The sequence below is a fragment of the Aquarana catesbeiana genome, linkage group LG03 (genome assembly GCF_042186555.1).
Source record: "Aquarana catesbeiana isolate 2022-GZ linkage group LG03, ASM4218655v1, whole genome shotgun sequence".
In the NCBI taxonomy this organism is placed as follows: Eukaryota; Metazoa; Chordata; class Amphibia; order Anura; family Ranidae; genus Aquarana; species Aquarana catesbeiana.
Genome location: NC_133326.1, coordinates 385203668 through 385220144, shown reverse-complemented (window position 1 = coordinate 385220144; position 16477 = coordinate 385203668).

Sequence of the window (16477 nt, the reverse complement as noted above, 5' to 3'; positions counted from 1 at the left end):
GCTTTAGCGGCGCACAGCAATTTTTTTTATAGTATAAACTATACTAATATTTTGCAATTAAATAACATTTCTAATCATATGAAATTAATCACAAGAGTCCCCCTTTACATCAGAATCCATAGCGTTCCTCTTTTACATCTGAATCCGCAGAGTTCCCCTTTTACATCTGACCTCCCAGAGTTCCCTTACACTGTAAGGCGGAACTCTGCAGACTCTGATGTAAGGAAGAACTCTGGGGACTCTAACATAAGGGATGCTCTGGGAACCCTGATTTAAGGGGGAACACTGAGTACTCTGATGCACGGAGAGCAGTGGCGTCACTAGGGTTGGTGTCACCTGGTGCGAGAAAACATGGTGTCACCCCCCCCCCCCACAATAACCTCTTCCCAATATATTTTTACCCTACTGTTTTCTCTCTGTTCTCCCTTCTTCCCCTTTTCTCTCTCTCTATCCATCTTTCTTGTTCTTTCTATCTCTTCTTCTTCCTCTCCCTTTACTTGTCCCTGTTCCCCCTACCCGCCTCTCTCTCCAGGGCCAGATTTACATCGCAGGAGCCTATAGGCACTGGACTCTGAAGCCCCCTCCCAACAGTGTTGCCAACCCCCCACAATTTTATTATACACATTGAAAATCTACTGACAGAATGCTTTTTTTTCCTGAGAAGCTGAGATGACAGCGTGCTGCCCGATATTGTGGAGAATGAAATGTACATTTTGTATACTTCAAACAAAGGTTGTACAAAAAAGGGGGGGGGGCAGTAGGACGCACTGAATTGTGCATCACACTGCCCCCTAGCAGCCTGCAATGCAAAGTGGCTGAAGTGCCAAATTGCTCTGCGATTTCATGCTGTTTCAGTGTGAATTAGCCCTAAGAGGGAAAGAGGGGTTAGAGGGATAGAGACAGAAGGGGGGAGTGGTAGGAGAGATAGGAACAGGAGGGAGCGAGATGGGGTAGATGGGAAAGTAGGAGAGAGATAGAGAAAGTGGGGAGAGAGGCAGGGGTCTGAGAGAGAGAGAGAAGGGGTGAGAGAGAGAGAGAAGGGGTGAGAGAGAGAGAGAAGGGGTGAGAGAGAGAGAAGGGGTGAGAGAGAGAGAGAGAGAGAGAAGGGGTGAGAGAGAGAGAGAGAGAGAGAGAGAGAGAGAGAGAGAGAGAAGGGGTGAGAGAGAGAGAGAAGGGGTGAGAGAGAGAGAGGCAGGGGTCTGAGAGAGAGAGAGAAGGGGTGAGAGAAAGAGAGAAGGGGAGAAAGAGAGAAGGGGAGAGAGAGAGAGAGAGAGAGAGAGAGAGAGAGAGAGAGAGAGAGAGAGAGAGAGAGAAGGGGTGAGAGAGAGAGAGAGAGAGAAGGGGTGAGAGAGAGAGAGAAGGGGTGAGAGAGAGAGAAAGGGTGAGAGAGAGAGAGAGAAGGGGTGAGGGAGAGAGAGAGAAGGGGTGAGAGAGAGAGAGAAGGGGTGAGAGAGAGAGAGAAGGGGTGAGAGAGAGAGAGGCAGGGGTCTGAGAGAGAGAGAGAAGGGGTGAGAGAAAGAGAGAAGGGGTGAGAGAGAGAAGGGGTGAGAGAGAGAAGGGGTGAGAGAGAGAGAAGGGGTGAGAGAGAGAGAGAAGGGGTGAGAGAGAGAGAGAAGGGGTGAGAGAGAGAGAGAAGGGGTGAGAGAGAGAGAGAGAGGCAGGGGTCTGAGAGAGAGAGAGAAGGGGTGAGAGAGAGAGAGAAGGGGTCTGAGAGAGAGAGAGAAGGGGTCTGAGAGAGAGAGAGAGAAGGGGTGAGAGAAAGAGAGAGAGAGAAGGGGTGAGAGAGAGAGAGAGAGAGAGAGAAGGGGTGAGAGAGAGAGAGAGAGAGAGAAGGGGTGAGAGAGAGGGAGATGGGGTGAGAGGAGTTGAGGGTGAGTGAGGGTGAAAGAGAGATGGGGTGATAGAGAGAGGGGGTGGGGGGTGAGAGATAGAAAGAGAGGAGGGCAGGGGTGACAGAGAGGGGGGTGGGGGTGAGAGATAGATAGAGAGACAGGAGGGGGGGTGCCAGAGAGGGGGATGAGAGAGAGAGAGAGAGAGAGAGAGAGGGGGGGTGGGGAGTGACAGAGAGGGGGTGAGAGAGGGAGTGGAAGGGTGAGAGAGGAAAGTGGGGTTGACAGAGAAGGGGGTGAGAGAGAGAGGGTGGTTGAGAGAGGGGGGTGAGACACAGAGAGGGACGAGACTACCCCCTCCTCACCTTGCCCCGGATCGCACACAGCCGGCTCTGCCATCCTCACTGGAGGCACAGACAGCAGAGCTTGAGGCTTTGTCTGTGGGAATGGCATGTGTTGGGTGTGTGCCCGGATCGAGTGTTCAGTGCCAGTGGAGAGAAGAGCAGAGGGCAGCTTCACAACGTACAGCTGCCGTGCCGCCCGGCCTGTGTGTAGACAGTGACAGGCTGGCTCAGTAGGAGGAGGAGGAAAGAGGACACGCTGCACGCTCACACACTGACATACCAAGCGCCGCCACGGCGCTGGAGGTGTGTGTTGTTTCAACCCGGCAGGCTGTGGAGTGCGGGGTGAATGGGTCAGCTGATTAAAAAAAAATACCAGTGCTTTCCACACCGTCGGGAGGGTGTCACCCCTGTAGCGGGTGTCACCCGGGTGCGGACCGCACCCCCCGCACCCCCCTAGCAACGCCTCTGACGGAGAGGACTCTGATGTAAGGGGGAACACTGTAGTCTCTGGTAAAAAGGGGACCTGTGATATAAGGGGTGCTCTGAGAACCCTGATTTACCTTAGTGTACTCACTCAGAGGCAGGAGAGAGAAGGGGGAAACTTTAGTCACATCTCCCACCCCCTTCTACATTGAAGGGTCAGTGTTTTACAAACTGTATTATTGTATGGTATTAATCTACATAGTACAGGAGTGTTAATATATTTTCATATACTTTTTTCTTGACTGTGCCAAAAGGGCATGTCTTAATTGTAAATATTGGAAGAACCATACTTTAGCTATCATAAATGATTCTTGTATGTTTTGAAAAGATTGTGTTTGATTTTGATAGAGTTGGTTGATTTAAACTAAACTAAAAAATAAACTTAATTGCATGCGTTAAATATTATAATATTACAATTATTTAAATATTAAATAGATCAATATAGCACAATTACTAGGTTACTTATGCCATTTGATTCCTTTCACTGAAAAAATATGTAATATCTGATTACAAATGTTTGATGTGGATTGAGGATAAGAGGGGGGTTAAAGCGATTGTGTAAATAACACTCACTTTATTATGCCATTCTGTCAATCCATCTGACTAAAGTCCAAATCTGAGCAATTTTATCTACTCATGTGTATTCTGTATGAGTGATCCCAGTTGAATGGAGTTTACGGTTCTTGATCATAATCTCAAAATGAACTCTGTAGCCTTTACAGTCAAAACACATACTGTAGTATGTGAAGTGTTATACCTGTCATTCTCCAGAAAATCTGTGCTCAGGCCTAGGACCCCTTAGCACACCACTGAATATCAACCAGAAGCTGCCTTCACTTTCCTTACAGGACATACAGTAAAAAAAAAGAGAGAGACCTTGTCAAGAACAATGATTTGAATAGCTCCACACTGTTTCTCATGCATAAAGAAACTATTTGTTTTTAAATATATAATAATTAGAGTCTGAGCTGGACAACTCAATGAGAAAATTTTTTCTCTATATGGAGCCACCTTATTTCAACAGAAGTTATGTGAGAGACAGGGGCATGGTACTATGCCATTGCGAGCTCCCTCTAGTAAATAGTCATCAAATCTGTGCATTTATTCCAATGACAAAAATACGGAAGCAAAATCTTGCAAAAATGTTAAAGCCCAACTCCGGGCAGAACTAACTTTACATGTTTTAAGCAGGCAAACATCTGCTTTCTCGGGAGGACCTCACTCTCATACAGACATATGTTTAAGTCCTGTAAGTCAATTAATTTATATGGTGGAGGAAGTGCAGCTCCTGCTGTACTTCCTGGCCTCTCTCGCTTATAGACCCGGAGCTATGTCACTACATCTGCACCCTCTTCTCCTCCTTAAGCCTAGCACACACAAGACAAATGTCAGGCGACCTCAGCCGGTTTGATAAAAAACCATCTCACATTCAGCCTGTGTGTATGGAAGCCGGTCTGAAAGAAGCTCGGCCTGCTTCTGTCAGACAAGCATGCTGGAAAACGAGCAGTTAATCTGCTCACGATTTTCGCTCTCAGCCAATGGCTAACCAGAGTGTTTTAGAGTGTCTGTCTGCCAGAACAGCTCAACAGGGGAGATCGCTGTTCTGACATCGGATTGTTAGTACAGCGGCTCCGACCCGAGCTGTCCATTTTTTTTTCGTTCAACCTGCTAGGTTGAGCAAAAAGAAATCTCATGTTGTGTACTAGGCTTTTTACTTCTCACAAAACACATGGCCCCAGTCTCCATTCTATCGGAAAGTAAATAGAAATCTTCACAATCGGATACAGATAGCAACTAGAAAAAAAATACATTTTAACTATTCTGACTCAGATTGTTGTGAAGCGACTATCCCTTGTGAGACCTCTATGCCTGGCCTGTATAAGATATAATCACTGAAGACAATCCTCATCAGATAGTTTGAACTCACCAAATACCTAATCTATCCACATGATGCTTTTATTCTGAACATAAGGTTACAGCAGATGACAGGATACAAACAGATGAATAAGTTGTCGTATTTACACGCGGTCAAAAGATGATATTATCTGTAGCTTACAATGCTGAATACATGTGTCCTGCTACATGTGGCTTGTAGCTGCATCCATGACACAGGAAGTACAATAATAGGAAGAAGGGTGGAGCATTACATATAAAGGAAGTGTGTCATAACATAAGGGAAAAAGAACATAAGAAACAAGTGCATTACCACAAAAGGTCACTAGATGGCAGCATCTGAACTAAATATAAAAGTCCATAGAAAATGGTTAAGGAACAATCTATATAAATTCTATGCCCCGTTGGGGCAGCACATTAACCATTCAACCATTACTTACATTTCCTTACTGAAAAAAAAAAAAAAAAAAAAAAAAAGACAGCTTTAGATACTCTTTAAGGAGCCCATTGATGGTTTGTTTGGGCTTTATCTGAAAGACAAAAAAACAGGTTAATATTGTGTAAGTAGGAAATGCCTTACAAACAAATAAGGCCCAAAGATGCAAGTCAGCACTTATCATTAACTTGAAAGTTATACAGAAACTATAATTACCTTTATTTTTATAACAGAGGACTTTGTTCTGTAGTGCATTTTAATATATTATGAGGGTGTCTAAGTTATTCAGATAAACAAAGTGAATCTATGCAGTCTACTGATGAAATAAGTTCTGTCAGTACAAAGATCAGAGATTTGCAGAGTCCCCAAATGACTAACATAAATATGACATTACTAAATAATATTTATTGTTCAATGAGGAAAACAGATGTAGCCATGCCCCCATAGGGGTTGCTGAATGTTGTGGTTCACCTGTCACCCTGCCCACCCTGACATCTCTCAGTCATTCAAAGACACAAACCAGTCCATAGCTTTGTTTTTGTTTTTTTTTATTAAACTTGTATCAGGATTTGGGAATTATGGGATGCCCAGGAATTTTCAGTGCAAACTTGCTTGGGACTCCTATATACACTTCAGTATATACACCTCAATCTCCTCTTCAGCACAAACACTTGCTGCACACCGTTCCTCCTCCAGAACTTCACTTGCTGCAGACTGTTACTCCTCCAGGCTAGCTAGCACGGCATGGGTAGGTTTGACATTGCTTCAGGCAAGCCTAAATTAACTGCCTTTTGCGGGCAGGGACCCCGTGCCCCTGTGGTGTAGAAATAGTTTAGGTGCTAGCTCTCCTCTGTTCAGCTACCACTTTCAGATCTCTTCAGTCCCTGCCAGCCAGCCTGGCTGCAATGACCTCTTTCCACTGCTCTTTCCACAGTCCTCTCTTCTGGTTCTGCACCCATATTAACTGCAATCTCCCAGTTCTCTTAGGCGTGCCTCCCTAGTCCTTCCGACTGTGCTCACTCACCAGCCCTCCCAGCTGCGACCAGTAGTCTTCCCTGGAGACTCTTAGAAGTGTTCTCTCCCACTGTCCTCTGCTTGCTCTTTCATGTGCCTCTCCTTCCAGGATCTCGTCACTCCTTTTGGATGCACCCGAGCCCCAGTCCAGGGTCACCCCCTCCAGACTGGGGAGCTCCCCATGGGCCCCAACAGCCTCCACACTCTCCCACTCTAGATCTTCCACCCGACAACTCCTCCCCAGCTGGGCTGACCCCGGTATTTAAGGAGGCCTGCCCCCTGCCAATCCAAGTTGAGGATTCGTCAAGGCTCCTTAAGATACCCCAGGCAGCCCCACCTCTCTTCCCCTCCACTTTCTAAAAGGAAGAGGAAGGTGACAGTGAAGTGATGTGGCCTGTGAGTCACCAACTGCTACCCTGAGCCACTCCCAGCCCAGAATGAAAACAAACAGGCCTAGCAAGCAGCTAGGCCGGCCTAAATTTACCTACTCTGCCAACAAAAATCCTCACTTTAGCACCTACCTAACTAGAGGGTGCTACACAGGAATTTTTAAACAGTCAAGTTATACTGCTGCCTACAGGTGGTTGAGACACTGGCAAAAAAATTTTTTTCAACTTTCCCAACATTCATGCTTTTTTAAATGTTAGCCTTTCTTTTTTTATCTGTGCAATCAACATACAAGGTACACTGTTTTTTTTTTTTTTCATAGCTATCACAGTAGCTATCAGGATCGGCTTTTCCTCAGCAATAGCTTTGTTGGACTGGAAGACTGCAGGGCTAGTCTTGAATGACGCTGCATTATAGCATTTTACAGACCTTTGTGTACCGGGTCAATCAGCCACAGAGGGCTACCTGGGTTCAGGGCTGTTGCACAGCTTCTGGTGTGACCCAGTCTCTGAAGAATTCCTTTGTGAGTAAGGCCAGTCAAGAAGAAGCACTGGGAGATACTGTATCTCACTGTTGCGCAGTTGTGAATTAAAACAAATCCCTCCACTGCTAGTTGTTTCATCAGTGGAAAGTGCACACACTCAAAGCTTTTTTCCCACTATTCAGGCTAGAGAAAGCATCATCTTACTGCTGCTTCTGCTGCTAAAGCACTACACAGACCATCTGGTCTCTAGTCTTGTTCCACTGACTGCCTACAGGGACTTGGTCACTTCTGGCCCTCTGCAACCCTCATCAACACCAGTTACTTGGGTTTGAGACTTTGCCAGCTCTGTCAGGTGAGGCTGAGGTCTCTCCCTTGCCCACATTCATCATTTTGTGCCCAATTAGGGAGAATTTTTCTTGAAGAGTCTCTAAGTGTTCTGACAGACGACTAGACTCAGTAGGAGCATTTGACTCAGTTGCCCTATAAAGGAATTTGTCTCATCAGATCAGCTTTTCACAGTCATTAGTTATACCACTGGGAATTGTAACGTGTTCCTTTCTCAATGCTGGAGGTCTGCGGATGGTATAGAAAAACCCCACCCCAACCATTTTCTTCATCTACTACAGTAACTGTACCTCATATACAGTCAGAGCCTACCTCCCATTTAAGCTGTAGGTCTTAAAGCCAAAGTCCACAATCCCCTCTCCTCAGCCTTCTGTGAGAAGGTATGCTCCCACTTCTACAAATGGGGGGGCTGGGGGGCTGCTTGTTAATGCTACTGGGTCTTTTAGTAGTTTCCGACTTGGCATCATGGTACTCAGGTCTCCATCTGTAATCTCCACTCTAGGCTTTTGAGTCAGGCACCTTCTTTAGCTGCCCCTTCACATTACTGCACCCTGTTGTGCAACTTCCCAGGTTTCTTACAGTTCTCCACACCCTGGTAACTCTGACTTCTACATTGCTAGGTGCCTATCCCTGGGATTGGTATCCTTTTTGAACTTACACCTCCCTGGGCCCTCTCCTCAGCCCTATCCCTCTCCTGAGGGACCTCTTGATCTACAAGGTCAACAGGGATCATTCACTAAGGTTCCCCTTCCTAACAAGGACCTAACTCTTCTGTGTCCTTCAACAGTCCTGGGCCTTTCTCAAAGAACTGGCCCTTATGTTCATGCTAGTGCCTTCTCTCAGCACCCCCATTGTGGACTGCTGAGGAGACTTCCTCTGAAGAAAAGTGGTTTCCTGGGGTCTTGTAAGGAAGGTTCCTATTGTATGCAAACGTTGACTAGATACAATTTGCCAGCTATCTAGCACTAATAAACATGGTTGTCCGCAAGTGGAGTAGTTCTGATGAAGTCCTCACTATGGAAGTCCACTATTCATTATGCTAAATAATATGCTGATTGTCGAACTGTAAAACCTTGTCAGATAAAAACACAGATGTATTTAGGATAGTTAGCATTAAAGAAGGAACTTTGCCTGTTCTGGCATTTATTTCAACGCTGAATGTTTGACCTCTTCAGCAGAAACCAAATGTCTTATATCGTTGTATTTTTTCTATTGCTGCTTAAAGGATAATTTCACCTTTGGAACATGTTACATGTTCCACCCATATTTAGAATGGAACATATAACATCTTCCAGCTTCTGCCTCCTCACCTTGTGCTCCCCCCTCCTTATGACAGCGGGCAGTGGATCTTTTCCCTGCACCCGCTGCCACAATTTGAAAACAGTGCAGCCATGCGGGGCTCCAGCCCACCCACACAATGAACTACAAGTACCACAGGCCTTTGTGCCCAATGGCCTGTAGCTTTTAACGAACTGCGGGGTCGCTGGTGAGCACTCTTATAGTCTATTGATTCCTCCTGCCATTCAGTAACTGTCTGCCCATATCAAAGGTACAGGCAGACAGTGTACTGAGGGTCCACAAGATCCAAGCATTGCACTCGCAATCTGCTGATCGTGAGTGCAATGCCTTACAGACTGCAGAGTAAAAGAAAATAAATGCACCGGCAAAAAGATGTGCATTTATTATTGTTTTTTTTTTTTTTACCAAAGGTGAACTTAGCCTTTAATATGACAGCTTCCTCAATGGTTGTTAAGGAAATAGCAGGTGTTGCAACCCAACACATCTTTAGCAACCAGTGACGTCACTGAGCCCCATTCATTTGCTGGCTGGGAATCGCTGGCCTTAAAAACGAACGGACAGGGATAGTGGCATTGACCAAATATAGCTATGCTCATATTTAGTCTATGATGTCCAGCACTATCCTCGCCCCTTTTTTTACTTTCCACCAAGTGAGAGCTGGAGACGCTGCTGGTTATACACCTCCATATGGCAGGTCAGAGCTTATCCCCACAGTGGTCTTCTCATCCCTTGTGTTGGCTGACTGCTTTATTGGTGTTCCACATCCACCCTGTGTGCAGCTTGCAAGATACTTTTATGTGACGTAGCAAGTGACAATCTGCATCTGGTGGCAGGTGACATAGCAAGTGACAATCTGCATCTGGTGGCAGGTGACATAGCAAGTGACAATCTGCATCTGGTGGCAGGTGACGTGGCAAGTGACAAACTCGGGGCTCCCATTGATTCTGCATTAGGAATTTAGCGGCTCTTGTGCTACACACTAATAATGAAAACAGAAAACTACCTTCATTGAAAAACTACATGTATGGAAGCACTACCCGACTGCTCTATGAAAAACGATCCTGGAACAGCACCTTGTGAAACACTTCGCCAGCTGGTCATCCAAGCAGGAGGCTGATGTCTTTTCCCAGCAGTGTGTCCTGGAGTATTCCCGTGATGATCCACTTCTACTAAGCCTGTTTTGACCCCCCTGAGTAAGGGCAGTCACAGGCTTTTTGGTAAGCCTCCATTTTTACCATTAGGTGGTGGGCAGCACTGTACGGTGGAAAACTGATCCCAGGTCCTGTATTTTTACACATCACATTTTTGGACTTTATTGATTTATTGCTTTTCTTAACACTTAATATTTTTTGAGCACTTAATTACTGTTAATTTCTTATCATTGATTGGAAATCATTTACTGTGGTTTATTAATTTAATTAATTGATTGAATAATTGATCTATTATCATTCACATATGTTTTTGTCATAAGTCCAGGGCTGCACTTTCTATCTTTACATTTGTTCTATGTGCCCTCATATCGGGGTTATAGTGCACAGCAGCAGGACCTTTTTCACAATTTTTTATTTTTAAAATCTTTTCCTTTTTTCACGCACTGAGCGCAATTCTTTTTCTTTTATATTAAATACCAAAGGGTTAAATCATCCAGCTAAGAGACATTCCATGTAGAAAGAAGCCCACAAGCAAAAAGCGGATATCCTGTGTATACAGGAAACGCACTTTCCAGTGACCAAGATCCCTAAATGCACTCATAAGAACTACCCACGTGTCTTTGTCACCTGTGCATCTGAAAAAAAGAGGGGTACTCCTAGCCATTTGGAATACTCTGGCCTTTTAGCGCAAGGATTCATATCTGGACACTGAAAGGCACTACATAATCATCACATGTGACATTAACGCCCATTCCGACAACAAAATCCATGGATTTTTTCCGACGGATGTTGGCTCAAACTTGTCTTGCATACATACGGTCGCACAAAGTTGTCGTAAAATCCGATCATTCTGAACGCGGTGACGTAAAACACAGTACGTCGGGACTATAAACGGTGCAGTAGCCAATAGCTTTCCTCTCTTAATTTATTCTGAGCATGCGTGGCACTTTGTGCGTCGGAATTGTCCACACACGGTCGGAATTTACGCAAACGGATTTTGTTGTCGGAAAATTTTATAGCCTGCTCTCAAACTTTGTGTGTCGGAGATTCCGATGGAAAAATGGAGCCCACACACGGTCGGAATTTCCGACAACAAGCTCCAATCGCACATATTGCGTCGGAAAGTCCGACTGTGTGTACAGGGCATTACACTCTAGAGGCACAGTACAATCCCAATTTACTACTCAAACGTGTGACTTTAGTTAAATATGGTAGTTTATTACTGTGCAGAGATTTCAACATCATCACAGATCCTCATTTGAACTCTTCTTCCCGTTCGTCACTCCGTAAGCCTGCACTGAGTAACCTACTTCATTCTGAAGAACTGTATGATGTTTGGAGGTGTCAACATGCAAATTAAAGAAATGATACATTTTCCCCCAGACATCATACATACTCTCGTATTGACATGTTTCTTGCTGACAAGTGGTTATTACAAAAGATATCAGTCTCTCAAATCTATGATATTACATGATCAGACCATGCAGCTATATCTCTTGTTATTGAAGAACAGGGTGTCCTCTCCTCAATCCCTATCTGGCACTGTAATACCAGACTAATACAAGAGCCCGAGGGCTTAAAATGAATTGTTCAACATCTAAGTGATTTCTTTACATCTAATTGTGGGTCAGTTGATGACCTGTATATATCCTTTGGAATGCTCACAAAGCATTCATACAGGGCATATTAATCCAACAAGGAGCTAGAGCTATAAGATGCTACAACCTTTGTCTAATCAAACTTACTGCTGAAATCCACAAGCTGGAAACCAGCAACAAGTCAAATCCCTCACAAAAAACGATTCCCTTTGTGTCCTTAGGAAAGAACTAAGAGACCTGTTACTAGAACAGTATGACAAACGCTTAAATGTTTAAATCTGAATTCGTATGTCAATGGCAACCGAGCAGGCAAATTCCTGGCCCGTAGAGTCAAAGCTGCACAATCCAAATCATGGATCTCACACTTGATCCATCCCACCCAACAACATAGGATAACCAACCGACAAGAAATTGCAGATCAGTTTGCAGACTACTAGGGTTCACTTTACAATCTCAAAAATGACCCCCATACTCCTCAACCCTCGATGGAAGGCATTACTACCTTCTTAGAAAAAATAAATCTTCCCAAATTATCAGAAACACAGATCTCACTTTTAAACTTCCCATTCACTGCCAGTGAAGTAAGAAAGGTGGTAGCATCCTTACCCAATGACAAATCTCCAGGACCTGATGGCTTACCAAACGAATACTATACAATCTTCAGTGCAGAACTAACCCCCCACCTGACAAATGTATTAGCCACAGGAGCTCAAACTTCCTCCTTCCCTCCGGAGATGCCAAAAGCTTATGTAGTAACACTACCCAAATTTGGGAAATATCTCCAATTTCAGGCCCATTTCACTCTTAAATACAGATATCAAAGTGTATGCCAAATTACCAGCACACTGCCTACCAAATAAAAGTGACCAGATGGGGTTTGTGAGAGGGAGATAATCCTCAGATGCCACCAGGAGAATCTTAAACGTTATGCAATTTGCGGAAACTACTGTCTATCGACGCAGAGAAAGCGTTCGATAGAGTTCATTGGCAGTATATGTAACAGGTGTTGACCAAGTTTGGTTCCTAAGAATCCATACCTACAGCAATATTTAGCCCTTTACTCACACCCTTCAGCACAGGTCTATACCTCCGGCCTCCTCTCCAAAACATTCCCTATCTCCAACGTTACACGCCGGGGATGTCCTTTATCACCCACTATCTTCAACCTCATGATAGAACCACTAGCAGAAACTATCCGCACAAACTCCCTATTTACCGGTTTCCATTAAAACCACAAACAGCACATTATAAACCTTTTTGCTGATTATGTAATTTTCCTCTTAACTAACCCAAAATCGTCATTACAACAGGCTCACCAAATTCTCACACAATTCAGTAATATATCCTATTATAAAGTTCATTTCCAAGTTCCTAATATTGGACTTAGTAGTACCTCCCAAGGTTAAACAACACCTACAAAGACCATCTACCCGTCACGTGGAACTCCCAAGGTATTCCATACCTAGGAATCACTCTCACGCCCTCAGCATCATTAGCCCAAGCCAACTTCTTACCCCTCATCGCTAAGAGTAAAAATCAACTCCAACAATGCAAACTCTCCTGGGTAGGCAGACTTGTGGTCTTTAAAATTATGGTCCTACCTCAGATACTGTACATTCTTAGGGTACTCTCCATTTCCATTCCCACACCCTACTTAAAAACCCTCTTGAGTCTTCTACATTTCTTTATATGGAAAGGTAAAAAACCAAGATGCACACACACAAATTTAATCAAGCATAGATCCGTAGGAGGAATGGAATTGGTGAACATCCAGGATAACCATTGGACATCAAAACTAGACCAACTTAAACACTGGTTCACAACCAAGAAGGACCCATTGTGGCTGAATATTCAGAAAGCCCTATCACCCACACAAGACCTCACCCCACTTTTATGGTGCGATATATGGAAGCCGTGGAACCTTTCCACACTCCCTCCTATTCTAGCAGAAACCCTGAATGCATGGAGAAAGAAGAGCGGAGAGTACATATGTCAATTTGTATTTCATACTGTGCATTGGTGTTCTGTTTCTTGTTTGATGCATTTATGTAATGTGTAGACATTTCACATCTTTTTATCCTAGACCAAATTTAATTAAAAGCTATTTTTTTTATATCTCAGAGTTGGTGGTCTTTTAAAGTCCCATTTAGGGGGTATCTCTTTTTGTTCTGAATGCATGGAGAATCCTACTTAGCCTACCTAAACACTCCACACGAATTGAGCCACAGAATCTCCAGATCCAAATCTTATGCCGCGTACACATGATCGGAAATTCCGCCAGCAAAACTCTGATGAGAGCTTTTTGTCGGAAAATGCGACCTTGTGTATGCGGAATTCCAGCCAGCAAAAGATTGTGAGCATGTTCTCTATTTTTCGGTCGGGACAAGTTCCTATCCGAAAATGCGATCGTCTGTACAAATTCCGACGCGCAAAATTCCTAAGCATGCTCGGAAACAATTCGACGCATGCTCGGAAGCATTGAACTTCATTTTCTCGGCTCGTCGTAGTGTTGTACGTCACTGCGTTCTTGGCGGTTGAAAGTTCAGAGAAGTTTTGTGCGACTGTGTGCATGCAAGGCAAGCTTGAGCAGAATTTTCGTCGGAAAAACCATCCAAGTTTTTTCCGACGGAAAATCCGCTCGTGTGTATGGGGCATTAGAATCTATGATCTAGGGTTGTCCCAATACCGATACTAGTATCGGTATCGGCACCGATACCGAGCATTTGCCCAAGTTCTTGTACTCGGGCAAATGCTCCGGATGCTTCCGCCGATACCTAGACAGTCAGCAGTGATCGGTGCGTGGGGGAGTTACAAGATTCTCCCCCTGCGGCATTCAGCTGCTTTAGTGAAATTTATACAGCGGTGATCGGTGCTTGTAACTCCCCCACACGCGATCACCGCTGACTGTCACCGCATCCTCCTCCAGTCCCCCTCCATGCCCCCTCCGTTCTGCTGTCTCCCTCCGCTGTCCCTCTCCGTTCTGCTGTCCCGCTCCGTTCCGCTGTCCCCCTCCGCTGTCCCTCTCCGTTCTGCTGTCCTTCTTCGTTCCGCTGTCCCCATCCGTTCCGCTGTACCCCTCCGCTGTCCTCCTCCATTGTGCTGTCCCTCTCCGCTGTCCCCCTCCGTTGTGCTGTCCCTCTCTCCATATCCTCCTCCTTCCTTTGTGTATGGACAGAGTCAGCTGACTCTGTCCATTCACATACAGTAACTGAAACATTGTAACCTCCTGTGATTACGATGTCTCAGTTTATGAATGGAGAGGAGCCGCTGTCTTCTCTCCATTCATTTTCAGTGCAGCTGAGGCTGCAGAGAAAGGGACTGGGGAATCTCTATCCTCGGTCTCTTTCTCTGTCTCAAGGGGGAGATATCAGGGGTCTGTTAAGACCTCTGATATCTCACCAAAGCCCCCCAACAGGGCTGATTAAAAAAAAACACAAAGTATTGCAATAAATAATAAAAAAAAATGATTGTAAAAAATAATAAAAATTTAACTAAAAAAAACACACGGACAGCGTCCACACCCTCCCCCCCTAAAAAAAAAAAAAAAAAAGAAATAAAAGAAAGCATTGTAAAAAAAAACAAAAAAAAAAAAAAACACTGCCACATGACATTAAGAATAAAAGTATTGGTATCGGCGAGTACTTGAAAAAAAGTATCGGGGGGGGGGGCAGGAGGCGGAGCCTAGCAGAGCAGACATGCATTGTTAGAGCTCCACACCGCTGAGGAGAGAAGAGAAGGACAAAGCGGAGCCTGCAGGCTCAAAAGGTATCCATTTGAACCTTTTTGCCCCAGGGAACAAACTGTGAAAGTTTGGGCAGGAAATATGGTACTGGGAGGAAACCGTGGTAGAAATAAAAATCACCTCACAAAGAGCTCACAGGCACTCACTACAGCTGAAGCAGCTCCAGTCACCTCACAATATACAGCATCAGGGCGCTCTCACAGACAGAAAATGTCACAGCAAGACTCTCCATTTGAGTCAGATACAGAACAAATCCTCTCACAAACTTCTCCACAAGCCTCCTCAGTATCCCCAGTAATATTATTACAATTTGAAAAGATGCTCCATAAGGCTTTAAAACAAACCTCAGACCAAATAACAAAAAGCCTAACCAAAGAAATAAGAGAGCTGGGAAACCGCACCGCAGCCTTAGAAATAAAAATGGATGAAATTGAAATTACAACCCAAGAAAATATAACAGAATTGGAACAATTAAAAAAAGAGAATTTAATACTTCAAACTAAGCTCGAAAATTACGAAAATAGAGCCAGACGTTCAAACTTGCGCATAAGGGGAATACCTGAAACTGTGACAGACCTGCAATCTACTATTACTGCTCTATTACAAGAACTAAAGCCAGATATCCCTATTGAACGTTTAGAACTGGACAGAGTACACAGAGCCCTCACAGCCAAAAAGAAAGATGGACCCCCACGTGATATAATCACAAAATTTCATTATTACAGAAAGAAAGAACAAATACTAATTGCTGCAAGAGAAAAAAAGGAACTTAATTTTCAAGGACACAATTATCAAATTTTTGCTGACCTATCCCAACTTACTATTACTAAAAGACGATCCATGAAACCCCAACTAATGGAACTGCAACGCCACAACATTATGTATCAATGGGGCTTCCCCTTTTCAGTCAGATTTAACTACCAAGGTACAATTTACAGAAACAGATCAGCAGATGAACTACAACAAACCCTTTTAAAATTAAATCTGACAGAACCCACAAGCAGCAACACTCCCACACACAGAAGAATGGCGTCATCTTCACCTTCAGGCAGCACTCAGAAAATTTCAAAACAAAATGGGAATCATCATTCTCACAAAAGAGGCCGTTATGCCACATCATCCGTGGACCAAGAAGATTCAATGGACTGACATCCTAATTCCTGATATCTCTTCATTTATTATACTAAGAGATGGTTCTCTATAAAAAACCTATATTTATAACTGAATGTAACTGCATTCTGATAGTCACACACTGTGTGGGATCATGTTACATTCCAGTTATATTTCTTATTACTTCTGATTCATATAGCCTTAGAATATATAAGTGAAATAAGGAAATTCTTGTTCAGTTATATATTATCAGGTAATAACAATAGATTTATTACTTTTTAGGACAAATATGTTCAATAATCCAGAAGTAATGGAAGCTTTTTTCTTTCTTTTCTTAAAACAAATATATTATTACCTAACTA